Source organism: Protopterus annectens, chromosome 6.part0, assembly GCF_019279795.1.
Source record: "Protopterus annectens isolate FY-2018-M chromosome 6.part0, PAN1.0, whole genome shotgun sequence".
Lineage (NCBI taxonomy): Eukaryota > Metazoa > Chordata > Ceratodontiformes > Protopteridae > Protopterus > Protopterus annectens.
This window is the reverse complement of record NC_056737.1, coordinates 14,506,776-14,519,500: the sequence shown is the minus strand read 5'-3', so window position 1 is coordinate 14,519,500 and position 12,725 is coordinate 14,506,776. Positions and strand designations below refer to the sequence as shown.

The 12,725-nt window shown below is 42.6% G+C and overlaps 1 protein-coding gene across 6 annotated transcripts in view; it reads right to left on the bottom strand.

Annotated features, from left to right (window-relative positions):
- G2E3 (G2/M-phase specific E3 ubiquitin protein ligase) overlaps window positions 1-12,725 on the bottom strand; it is a 1,254,036-nt gene that overhangs the window by 219,506 nt on the left and 1,021,805 nt on the right. The window lies entirely within an intron of this gene.

Genomic DNA, 12,725 nt, shown 5'->3' with positions numbered 1-12,725 from the left:
GGTTGCAATGAGAAGACTGTCAATGCACGTAGTAAATATAAAAAGAATAAAGGAGTACTGAGCAAAAAGAAAGAAAAATGCAACTCATCACTTTAAATGTTTTACAGTTTATTTTGACTGACAATTACATATATGGAAAACAAATTAAATGAAAGAGAAGATTAGCTATCTTCCTGGCACAAGGTGATGACGACTTGAAAGTGACTTAGATGACCCAGGATCAACAACCATCCTAGGCACTGGAGGTACTACATGGGGGTTGGTAGGAGTCAGTGGCCAACACTAGCTCATCCAACCCAAGAAAATGGCAGGTAGCCCAAATTGCTAAAATAGTGGCATATAATGGAGAGATCACAACATACAGTATACTGGCTAGAGATACGAGCTTGGTACTGTCAAGCCATATTCATGAGGAAGCCTCAGAAATATTCTCTCGGTGAATGTCTGTGAATAAGCTGCTGTTTTTCAGAATAAGGCTTCAGTCCATCTGTTAACAGTTATAATTTGTCACACAAGAATAATATACAGTTAAGAAAGCAGTGTAAAAAGTGCTCATTTACTCAGACAGCATATTGGTTTAATGAGACGAAAGGAAATTAACATTTGTAAACAAACATATGTACTTCATGTAGCAATTGAACCACAAGATAAATCTCAGTGGTCCACTGCTGGAATTTCCTTTTCTGCAATCCCTAGCTCAGTGATATTTGTTTCTTCTTTTTCTACTCTCAGAAGCATGCAACCACTGTCATGCACATGCCAAAGCATTACACACCAGTGTAACAGCTCATGACTACCCCCCGTACCCATCACTTCCAGCTCTAGCCACTGACTAACTGCAACATGCAATACAGAAGACTACAAATGGGGATATAAAATATATATCCTTGCCTGACTTACAGAGAAACTCCATCAACAGCCTCTGCATGGAGAAGTCATCCAAGCATAGCATGAGGCAGAAGGGAAGTAAATATCCACTCCACAGATGGCTCCATGGTTTAGTAGGATGAAGTCCTGACTGCGATCCCAAAACAAGCAGTGGCCTGGGAACTGAACATGTTGGTCAGGAAGGATGGGAGCTGATCCAAGTGGGAGGGAAAATAGCCCTGCCTGCTCTATGATGGTCATCTAGGGTTCGCAAGTGTCGTATTATGCATCCGCTATGGAAGAGATACTCGTGCCCACAATACTGTCTGTCAGCACAGTAGCCATATTTCAATTTGTGCATGGAAGCATGCATGAGTCATTGAGGCGGTAATGTGGGACCTGTGTTGGTGTGAGACTGAGTGTAGGAATTAGAAGAAAAAATCCTAATGCAACGTGTCATGGACAGCATAATACCAACAGGGGAAAGCCATGCATTTCTGTAGTCAAGAGACAGTAAAGGTCTGCCTTTAAATGTGGATGGCCTTGATCTAGAGACATGAAGCCAGACCTTCAGGCTGCCTGGATAAGAGCTCCTTCCAAGCTGGTAGTGACAGAAGGAAGATAAGGGTAGGGGAAACAATTTCCATAGCTGCCTGAATGATAGCCCCTTCTATTGCCAGTGCCACCAGCCTTTATGCAGCCAGTGCAGATGTGAAATAAAAGTTATGAACTCAACATTCCATCTGTGCTGTCCATTTTCATTCTTTCTCAACAGTTGAGACAGTTGGGGTTTGGATCGGGTCAGCTGCTTCTTCCATAGCATAAAATACTTGAACTCTCCAGCTCCTTCCTTTACCCATAATTCCTCAACAATCCAACACACCCCAGATTTAGTTTGTTGCCCATAAACTTATAGAACAGTGGAAATTAAGAAAGGAGTGAGTGGAAGCTGGAGCTCAGACAATGAACTGAAGTTCCTGCAACATTCTTTGATCATTCCAGGAGTGAAAGGGAGGAGGGGATAAGAGGGTGGGAAGTTGTGGAAGAATTAAAATGGACACAGATGAAATGTTACAGTGAGTACATAACTTTTTTATCTGATGCTGTCATTTTCATTCATTCCTAAGTAGTTGGGACAGAGTCCCCAGCTACCTAAATCCTGGGATGACTCTAAGGAAAAACATTCTGGAGCACAGTTGAGCCAAAGGCTGCTCTTCCCCTAGAGACCAGATCCAATTTTGTAATGAGCAATAAAGGTATGAGGATTAGCCCACGTTGCAGCTGCACAAATATAATCCAAGGAAGTGCTAGATAAAAAAGCTGAAGTCGTCATGGACCTCATGGAATGACCTACTTTCTCATAAACAAAGGTAATACAGCCAGTTAACCATACAACCAGTCACTTTAGATACTGGTTTGCCTAATTTTGAATTAGAAAAATAAACAGTTCAGATTTTCTTAGATGTTTGGTTCTGTGAAGATAGAAATGTAACAGTCTGTGGACATCCAAAAGATGTAACATATATCCTCTGTTTGAAAAGTTAGGTAAAAAGACTGGGAGATTAATAAACTGATTAATATCAGATTCCAACACCACCTTTGGCAAAAAGGATGGACTGGTCCGTTAAGACACCTTATATCCTTGTGAAAAATAAATAAGGAGGTTTAGAAGAAGGTGCTTGAAATTCAGACAAAAATCTGTTTTCCAGGTCAAGAACTTAAGATCAGAAAAGGAGATTCTGTCAAGGCCGGAAGAATATTTAAATCCCAAGGAGAAGGATGCTTTAAATGATGTTTAAATAGGTTCCTCTGAGAAAAGCTTAACAAAGCTTGGAGGAAGCCAAGTAGAATTATTTACTCCAATATGAAAGTTGGAAATGAATAACTGTACTCTGATAGTCGAGGAGCTGGCATCTTCACTGAAAATTGTAGCTAAAAAGTTGGTTTCTAGACCAGGACCACTGAGGAGTAGAAAAACACACGCACACAGCAGAGTTTTCTTTTCCATTTTGCACCTAGAGAGAGTGTCTTTCACTTTGGGGGCCAAACAACAAAGTTTCATCAAAGGGTGGATTGATGAAAGAAAATTTGAATGGTTCTGCAAAATCACATAAGCGCATGCAGGCATGTGTCCTAATTGAAATGCCTGAACCGCCCATGAGGCATGTTCAGCAACATGAGAGATGAGCCTCATCGACAAATTAGAAATAGACTGATAGGTAACCAGCTGCAAGGAAATGGTTCCTCGGAAGATATGGTTCCAGAGAGAGTTCTGGTAAGCTCCTTAATCAAATCTCTCCGAAGTCTTGTGAAATGTTCCAAACAATTCAGTGACCTAAGAGTGAAGGTCATTGCTGCATAGACATGCTTCCAAATCTGTCCAATGCCCTACACTCCCAGTTGGGAAGGGGGGGGGGGGCAGACAGAAGAACTCTGTTCGGTCAGTTCCTTTCTCATGGCTGTCACTGTTTTCATTTAAAATGTCACAACACACTTGTGCGACTCTTTATACTTACTCGACTTGAAATGTTAGAAACTGCAAAGCCGAATTCTCAAAACAGCGAACCTGGTAGACAAAAAAAAAAAAGTCGACAAAGAAATGTCGACTGTGTGAAACACCTATCACTTCTGGATGTCTCAGATGACTGTTATGCAAAGGGGGGCAAGCCCCCCTGCCCCCACACCCCCTGCCAATTATATATACTAACTCAAAGATCACATTATAGTGAGGGAAAGGGTACATGCCCCGATCCCCACTGTAGTGCGATCTCCAATCAAAATGCCAAATTCACAACAGCGAATGCACACCAACATTCGCTGTTATGAGTTCGACATTTTTTCATTTACTAATCTGAACTCCTGAAAATATACTTTCGCTTATCAGAGCGTCGAACAAGTAGACCTCGACATTTTAAAGATAAACCAGCTGTCACAATGGCCATGGCATCAACAGGTACTCCTGTTACTCCAGGTGGTGCAAGGATCTTGTTCTGTCTCTTTGGTATAGGTCCAGCTGTGTCTGGTTCCTTCCACTCTCATCGAGATACTATATCTATGAGATTATTGTTGGGTGGAGTCACACAGGAGATAGATGGGCCCAGACCCAAAGGCCTCCAGAAACACTGATTCCTTTTGGGAATGGTTATCGGAGGACCAACCACCCTTTTGCTGAGAAGCCAAATAGAAAGGAGAAAATAGAAAATATATTTTTCTTTTTAATTGAAGTAAAGAAAAGAAAGGACAAGAAAAAAATACCCATTATGGTAAAAAGTACTAGAAGTACAAGGAAAGCAATGGTATTATCAGTACTCAAAGTGCATGAGAAAGTATATAAAGGGCTAAAAGGAGGAAACAGTAGGGATATTTAAACAAAGATGGACAAAGTTAAACTTGTTAACCAGTGAGTAGTAGTTGAAAAGTTGCACCAAAAGCTTGAGAGCTTACAATCTACATCTGATCGCAATGGAGGCAAACAAGTTCTGGGGTATGTTAGGTTGGTGGGGAATTATAGGTAAAGGGAGGGGCTCTAAAGTCCAAGTATTCTACGATCTGGAAGAAGTGCCAGAGTTGGATCAGAGGATCGGATCCAAACCCTAACTGTCCCAACTATTGAGGAATGAATGAAAATGACATCAAATACATTCAAGACCTATGGCACATGGTTTGATGGCTGACAAGCATGGAGGGGGAAGCAGCTAGTTAAAGTAACCCCCTACACAGGTCACTCTCATAAGGTGACTACATATCTCTCCTATCAGGAGACCTGTGCAGCAAGTTAAATACTGGACAGAGTTCCATGCAATATAAATCTCTCCCAGGGAGATAAAGCTACAGAACAGCTAAAAAGGAAGAAATGCAGGAGGTCAAATTATTTAAGATCAAAGTTCCAAAGGAAGCTCAACTCCTCCATGGACTAAAGCTATAAAATGTGTAGTGAAAGCATGAAGTAATTACTAAATGGCCAAGGCAAAGCATTCGCAGTGAAGACATTTTTGAAGAAAATGGTGGTAACAACCACATCCCAGTGTAGTAGCCCTTGATGGCAATCATCAGATAGCAAAACACTACACATTTAACAAGCCATTTGGTAGAGGTTTGCATTGTAATGCAAAGTACTACTTCCCTATGGTAGGAAAGAAATTTAGCTTCATTTGAACTAAAGTACTCCCATCAGGTAAAACCAGAGCTGGTATGCACTCCCAGACAGTGGAAAGTATTTTTGCCATGATTTTCACTTGCAGAAATTGAGAGACAATGAACAGACTGGTTTACAAACAATATTGATATTCCTTTTTGAAGAAACATTGACTTTGTTCTGAGAGACATATGACTTATGTGGAAGACCAAATGGGGATTTCTGCAAACAAGGACTTAAGGGGTCTATATTAAATTGTCGACATCTCACAATGTCGAGACTGAAATGCTCAACACCAAAATGTCATACTATTAAAATAGTGAATGGTCATATAACCGATTTCTTTCCAACAGAAAGAAATTGGTTGGCCATTCTCTGACACTTGCCCTTTCCCTGAGTGTAGTGCTGTCTCGGAGTTTGAATATTTAGTTAGGGGGGGTGTGGGGGGCAAAGCCCCCCACTTAAATATAGTTGAGGGTGCCGTTGTTGTTTGGCCAACCGATTTCTTTCAAACAAAGAAATTGGTTGGCCGTTCTCTGACACCTGCCCTTTCCTTGTGTGTAGTGCGGTCTCAGAGTTGGAATATTTAGTTGGGGGGGGTGTGGGGGGCAACGCCCCCCACTTAAATATAGTTGTTTGTGTGTGCCGCTGTTTGGCCAACCAATTTCTTTCTGTTGGAAAGAAATCGGTTATATGGCAGTTCGCTATTTTAGCAGTTCGACATTTTGGTGTCGAACATTTCAGAGTGGACATTGTGAGCTGTCGACAATTTAATATAGACCTGACTTAAGTACCTATGAGGACAGATGTTGGCTAACCAGAGCAGTATTTTCAATGATTAACTTTAGAGCTGTTGAGCCAAAATGGTTGAAAGGAGCGAGCAAGTACACCTGCCCATTATGATATTCAAGTCCAGTGGAGGCAAGGGGGTTCTTCAAAAGCAGTTGGAGACTGGCCAAGCAGTTGACTCTGTCTTGCAGATTTATCAGCTTATAAATGTCAGAAATATCAGGTAAAAACACTAGAACCATCAAATGAAAGACACAGAAATGATAAAGATGTTTATATATATATATATATATATATATATATATATATATATATATATATACACACACACACACACACACACACACATACACATCAGAAACAGCTACAAACTAGGTGGAAAAAGTAGTGTAACTTTGTCCAGACTGAGAAATTCTACTTAGCACATTATGCTTGATAAGTGGTAGATTTCTTGGTGACTTAAGGCCAGGGAGATCAAGCAATCACAATCAAAAACCACATCTGAGCTTGAGCCACATACCATTCTTCACAATGGTGAAGAAATAATTTTCTTTGGTATGAAGAGGGGCAGACTATTACACTGTAACATTACAGCATGGAGTACCCTTCTTGGCCAGCAATGGCACAGATGAAAAGCTTTGCTCTCTGAATTATACTGTAAACAGTGGGATAACAGTGAAACGTATGAAGCTATACAGACATCTTTTAGCTCAAGCATCAATGTACCCCTGCTTTGTAGGGCACTGGGAGAAGGCTGATCTCCACAGCAACCCACTGATGGAAAATTCTTACCAGACAGATACCAAAATCCTGAGCCAGCAGAACAAAACTGGAGATGCAGCTCTGGAGGTCCACCAGCACTTTAAGTTCTCTTGGAATGACAGCTGCTGCAAAGGTAATACAATGTTGCGCACTATCAGATAAGTCTCCTCCTTGCACACAGTAGAAGCATTATGTGGTACTTGGTTTACATATCAAGCCACGGAATGGTTGTCAAACCATGGCAAGTGAGACTTCAGTCTTAGTCCTCTATTCCAAAGTGCTGCCAGCACAAAATATTTCTTGTATTTCCAACATGAAGTATATATCTGTGGTGGGGTGAATAAGGGCTAATTTCTCCCTGAACAACATAACAGCTAAGGTAGGCTCACTAGCAAGCTACAGAAGACTCCATCACTAAAACCTGCAATGGTTTCTGATGCAGGAAAGGAACAACTGCATTGAGATTGATGGAGATAGTATACCTTTCCAAAGGTCTGGTAAAAAGTTATGTTCTTACTATAACGTTCCATCTCTGTTTTCTATTTTCATTCCTCCTCCACCTGTGGGTTCCGGATCCAATCTTGGATCTGACTCGGCCTCTTTCCAAGCTGAAGAACGAAAGCTCGAGCTTCTCTCCTCTCTCCCATAATGCCGCATTCCCCCAGATTACCTCAGATCGAGTTTGCCCTCCCTAACATATGCATGTGATATCAAATATACCCATATTTATAAATTATGATAAGCTCACCAGGCAGAAAAACAAAGGGAGAGAGAGAAATATTTCAGGAGCTCTAAAAAGGAACTATTGCTCCTCTAAGAATCCCCACCAGGCCTTACAGGAATTGGACAGGGGAATGAGGGTGGGAAAGTGGAGGAAGTATGAAAATAGACAACACAAATGGAACATTATAGTAAGAACGCAACTTCTTTACTTGATGTCAATTTTCATTCATTCCTCCACCTGTGGGACACAGTCCCCAACTACAATAACTTAGGGTGGCCCTCGTGGAAGTATATTCCAGAGCACTGCAAAGCCAAAAGCAGCCCTATTTCTGGAAGTAATGTCTAATTTATAATGTGTAATAAATACATGGGAGCTTTACCAGGAGGCAGTGGCACAAATATCCACTGAGACTCTAGAACAAAAGGCTTGAGAAGTGGCCATGGGTCAGAGTAGAATGGGATTTGATAGGTCCAGGCAAAATAATACCTTTCAAAGAATAAATTAAGGCATTGCAATCTCTTAATCATTTGGCCAGGATTGGTTTGGTAACTGCTGCCCCTTTTTTAACATCAGGAAAAGATACAAACAGTTGGTCAAATTTCCTGAAGGTTTTGGTCCTGTTCAGATAAAAACACAACTGCCTATGTACATCCAGAAGATATAGCATATATTCTCCTTTGTTCTGAAATTTGGGAAAGAAAACCGGTAATTTGACAGACAGAGACTGATATTGTTTTCAGAAACAACTTTTGGTAAAAAGAATGGATTGGTCCGAAAGAAATTCTCTGTCTTTGTGGAAAATTAAATAAGGAGATTTAGGTGAAACGGCGTGCAGTTCTGAAACTCTCTCTGCTGAAGTGATGCTACTAAAAAGGCAGTCTTCTGGGACAGAAAAGTACAGTTGTGTACACTTACCATAAATGTAGATGTTCGGGTGCATTCACTGTTGCAGTCATTACTCTTGGGTTATCCTGCTGGCAGGCTACCCTCAGTCGGCCTGAATTACAAAGTCTAGGTCCGGCGTCAGTGGGCCAGGGGTATAAAAGATGCAGCTCACGCAATTTTCTTCAGTTTTTCTTGCCCCAGATGTCAGGTGCCCCCAAAAAGTGAAGGTTAAAATATGCCAATAAAATATGCATGCATCAAAATATATAATACCTTCATCTACAAGCAAATACACCACATAGGTTGTATAGATTAGAGAAGTGCAGCTAAGTTCCAGCAAAAACAGATGGGGGATGGTGGGAAGGTAACCTGGACTGCAACAGTGAATACACTCTATCTACATTTATGGTAAGTGTACACAACTGTACTATGTTCTTTGTGTTTCACTTTTGCAGTCATTACTCTTGGGTTGAATCCCAAAGCTATGGTTGGGAGGCTGGAGCTAAATAGCATTAGGAGTGGCTATGAGGCCCTGCAGAACTGCAGTGGCAAAGTCTGCCCTGGATTTAGAGTAGAGTGGTAAGTGATAGTGCTTTGTAAAGGTGTGCACTGAACTCCAGGTAGCAGCCTCTAAAATGTCTTTGGTTGGTACTCCCCTGAGGAAGGCTGCTGAATTGGCTGCTGCTCTGGTAGAATGTAGCCTAATGCCCTCAGGCACTGGCTTGCCATGTTGTGAATAGCAGAAACGAATGCAGTGGCCTATCCACTTTGATATGGTCTGCTTTGAGATGGCCTTTCCTTGTGATCCTGCAGCATATGCCACTAGTAGTTGCTCAGTCTTTCTGAAAGCTTTGATTCTGTTCAAGTAGAAGCGTAGCTGTCTGTGCATGTCCAAAGAATGCAGAATTCTCTCCCCCTTATTCTGTGGTTTTGGATAAAAAGTAGGTAGATGAATAGTTTGGTTAAAGGCCACACTGGACACTACCTTAGGCATAAATGTCAGGTTTGTTCTCAGAGAAACCCTGTCTGGGTAAAAAATGATAAAAGGTTCCACAGCCATGAGTGCCTGTAGCTCTGAGACTTGTCTTGCAGAGGTTATTGCCAGGAGCAGAGCTATTTTCCAAGATAAAAACTTTATGTCAGCTGTAGCAGCTGGCTCAAAATGGGGCACAGTGAGTTTTTCCAAAACATAATTGAGGTCCCATGCAGGTATTGGTGATCTCCTTGGAGGCCTTACATTTTTGGCTCCTCTGAGGTATTGCCTTAATAAAGGATGAGAAAAGATTGGTGGCTCTGTATTATAATGAGCCGAAATGGCAGAGGCATGAATTTTAATTGATGAAAAGGATAGGCCTTTGTCCAGCATCTCAGTTAAGTATTGTAAAATCTGAGGAATATCTGGTACTGCTGTGTCAATTCTTTGTGCCTGGTTCCAGGCACAGAATCTCTTCCACTTTCCAGCATAAGATTTTCTAGTACTAGGCCTCCTGGCCTCCAAAATGACATCCATCACCGCTTTAGTGAGAGGTGTGTTTTGTATGACTACATTATCCACCATGCTGCCAGATTTAAGGTCTTGAGTTGGCTGTGCAGGATCTGATTGTTTTGTTGGGACAGTAGGTGAGGTATTTGAGATAAGGTCCAGGCTGGGCATTGAGACAAGTTCCTTAGGACTGGATACCAGTGCTGGCGGGGCCAGTCTGGGGCAAACAGTATCATTTTTGGCTTCTCTTGTCTGACCTTTAGAAGTACTTTGGGGAGGAGAGGCAGTGGAGGAAAGGCATATACTGTTAAGTGTTTCCAGCTGAAAGATAGGGCATCTACTTTCCATGCTTGTCTGTGATAAGTCCTTGTGCAGAATCTCTTTAGTTGGCAGTTGTGAGGAGAGGCAAATAGGTCTATGTCCGGGCATCCCCATTTCCTTGTTATCATTTTGAAGATTTGTGGATCCAATTTCCACTCGTGGGGATCCATGAGATTTCTGCTTAATTCATCTGCCAGAGTATTTATCTCTCCTGGCAGGAATTGTGCCTGCAGATGTACTTGATAAGTCAATGCTGTGTCCCACAAAGTCATGGCTAGTCTGCAGAGGGGGTAAGAATGAGTGCATCCTCTCCTTGTTTATATACCACATGACCGTGGTATTGTCCGTCTTTATCAGTAGTTGTCCCGGATGAAGTAGGCCCTTGAGGGCTGTCAGAGCATTCTGAACTGCTAGCATCTCTTTTGATTGATATGTAGATGCATTTGGTTGGGTGACCATGTGCCTTGAATACATCTTCCTGCCATGTGTGCCCCCCAGGCATAATCTGATGCATCTGTTGTCAATGTCTGCCTGGCTGGGAGTAAGGTGAATGGCTGTCCCTTGTTCTGGTGGCAGGCCTTCACCCACCATCGAAACTCCTGTTGCAGGCAGGGAATGAGAGTAATTATTGTTTCCAGGCTGCGGCAATGCTGAGTCCAAACACTTTTTAGGTACCATTGAAGTTTCCTCATATGCAGTCTTGCATATGGAATTAATAGAATGCAGGATGCCATTAAGCCCAAAGCCTGCAGATTTTTTCTTGCAGATAACTGGGCCTTTGTTTCCAACAGTTTGAAATAGGTAGTCAGTTGCCTTTGTTTGTCTGGCATGAGATAAGCCATCTGGGCAGTTGTATTTAAGCTTGCACCCAGGAATATTATCTCGAGAGGGCATTAGTTTAGATTTTTGTTCGTTGACTGTGTACCCTAGGCATGGTAGTAATCGCTTTACAAACGCCAGATGCCGTAGTAGAATGTCCTTGTTCTCTGCTTGCATGAGGCAGTCGTCCAAGTAAAAATACATTTGTATTCCTCTTTGTCTGCAGAATGCAATTACTGGGGCCAGGCACTTTGTGAAGACCATGGGCGCAGTAGATAAGCCAAAGGGCAGTGCAGAGAATTGATAGTGCATTGAGCCAGCTTTGAATCTGAGGTATCTTCTGCATGATTGTCTGATTAGGACATGCAGGTAGGCCTCTTTTAGGTCTAAAGTCACAAGCCAAGCCTTCTTGCCCAGCATGGGCAGAAGCTGCTGAAGGTCAGCATTTTGAATTTTGGAAGGCAAACCAGGTAAGACCAAAGGAAGGTAAACCAGACTTGGCGAGGCCGAAAGGGGACAATGAGGATCACTTTGCTCTTCAACCGATTTGCTTTCTGAAGAAATTTGGGGATCAGAGGTAACAGAGGAAATGCATAAAGTAGACTGGAGGGCCAACCATGGACTAGAGAATCTCTTGCCGACTACCCCTGAGGGGAGATCAAGGCAAAGAACCTGCTGCATTTGTTGTTGAGAGGCAACACTAAGATCACAGCAAGGCTGACCCCATTTGAAGAAAATCATGTTTGCCACTGACTGATTTAGAGCCCACTCATGAGGCATCAGTAAAACTCTGTTGAACCTGTCACTAGAATGTTGGACTCCCAGAATGTGTGTTGCCGTTAGAAAGAGGTTTGTAGAGATCGCCTATTGCCACACACTCACTGCTTCTCGACACAGTGGGTATGATCTGGTTCATCCTTGCTTGTTGATGTCCCACATCATGAACATATTGTCCGTGTGGATCTCAATAGTCCTTAGAAGTAGAAAGATGTGTAATGCTTGCATTGCTAAAAGAACTCTCATCTCCAGAACACTGACATGCAATTTGGTCTCCTGGGATGTCCACGTGCCTTGAACTGTCCAGCCAAGAACCCCCCCACCCCCACCCAACTAGGAAGAATCTGTGGTCGGCAGAGCATTTGGCAGAGGGAGAACAAAGGGACATCCTTGGTGACTTCCAGGGAGTGTAGCCACCACAGGAGGGAATCCTTGCATGGCGTGATAGCCTGATGGGTTGGTTAAGTGTATGACTGTGTAAAGACCATTAGACTACAATGTCCATGGTAGTATTTGCATGTGTAGCCATGCGATCGGAAATACGGTTATTGTGATAGCCATTGAGTCTAACACCCTGAGCATCAATTTTACCGGAGGAATAGGCTTTGATAGAATCTGGGAGACATGGCAATTGAGGGTTGACACACTGTCTGGGGGAAGGAAAGCCAAAGTCTTGGTTGTGTCTAAACATGCCCTGATAAAAAAACTGTCAGTTGAACCGGCAGCAGTTCTGACTTCTGCATGTTGACTGTTATGCCTAGGATGGGAGCAAGTCATAGCAGATAGTCCCTAGCTTGAATGAATAGATGCCTGGTCGAAGTGGTTAGCAGCCAGTGATCCAGATAAGGAAAGACATGGAATCCTCGCAGTCTGTGATGAGCTGCAACTACTGCCATACATTTGGTAAACACCCTGGGGGGCTGTGGTGAGACCAAACATCACCCGGAACTGATGATGACCGACTCCCAGCCTGAAACGAAGATATAGTCTGGAGTGTCTGTTCATCTTGATATGATAGTACGTGTCCTTCATGTCTATTGAGCACATCCAGCTGTGAATCTTCAGGAAGGGTAGGATGGACTGGACCATGACCATCCTGAACTTGGAGTTCTTCACCTTCTTGTTCAGAGATGTCAGGTCCAAAACTGGCCTTAGATCCCCTC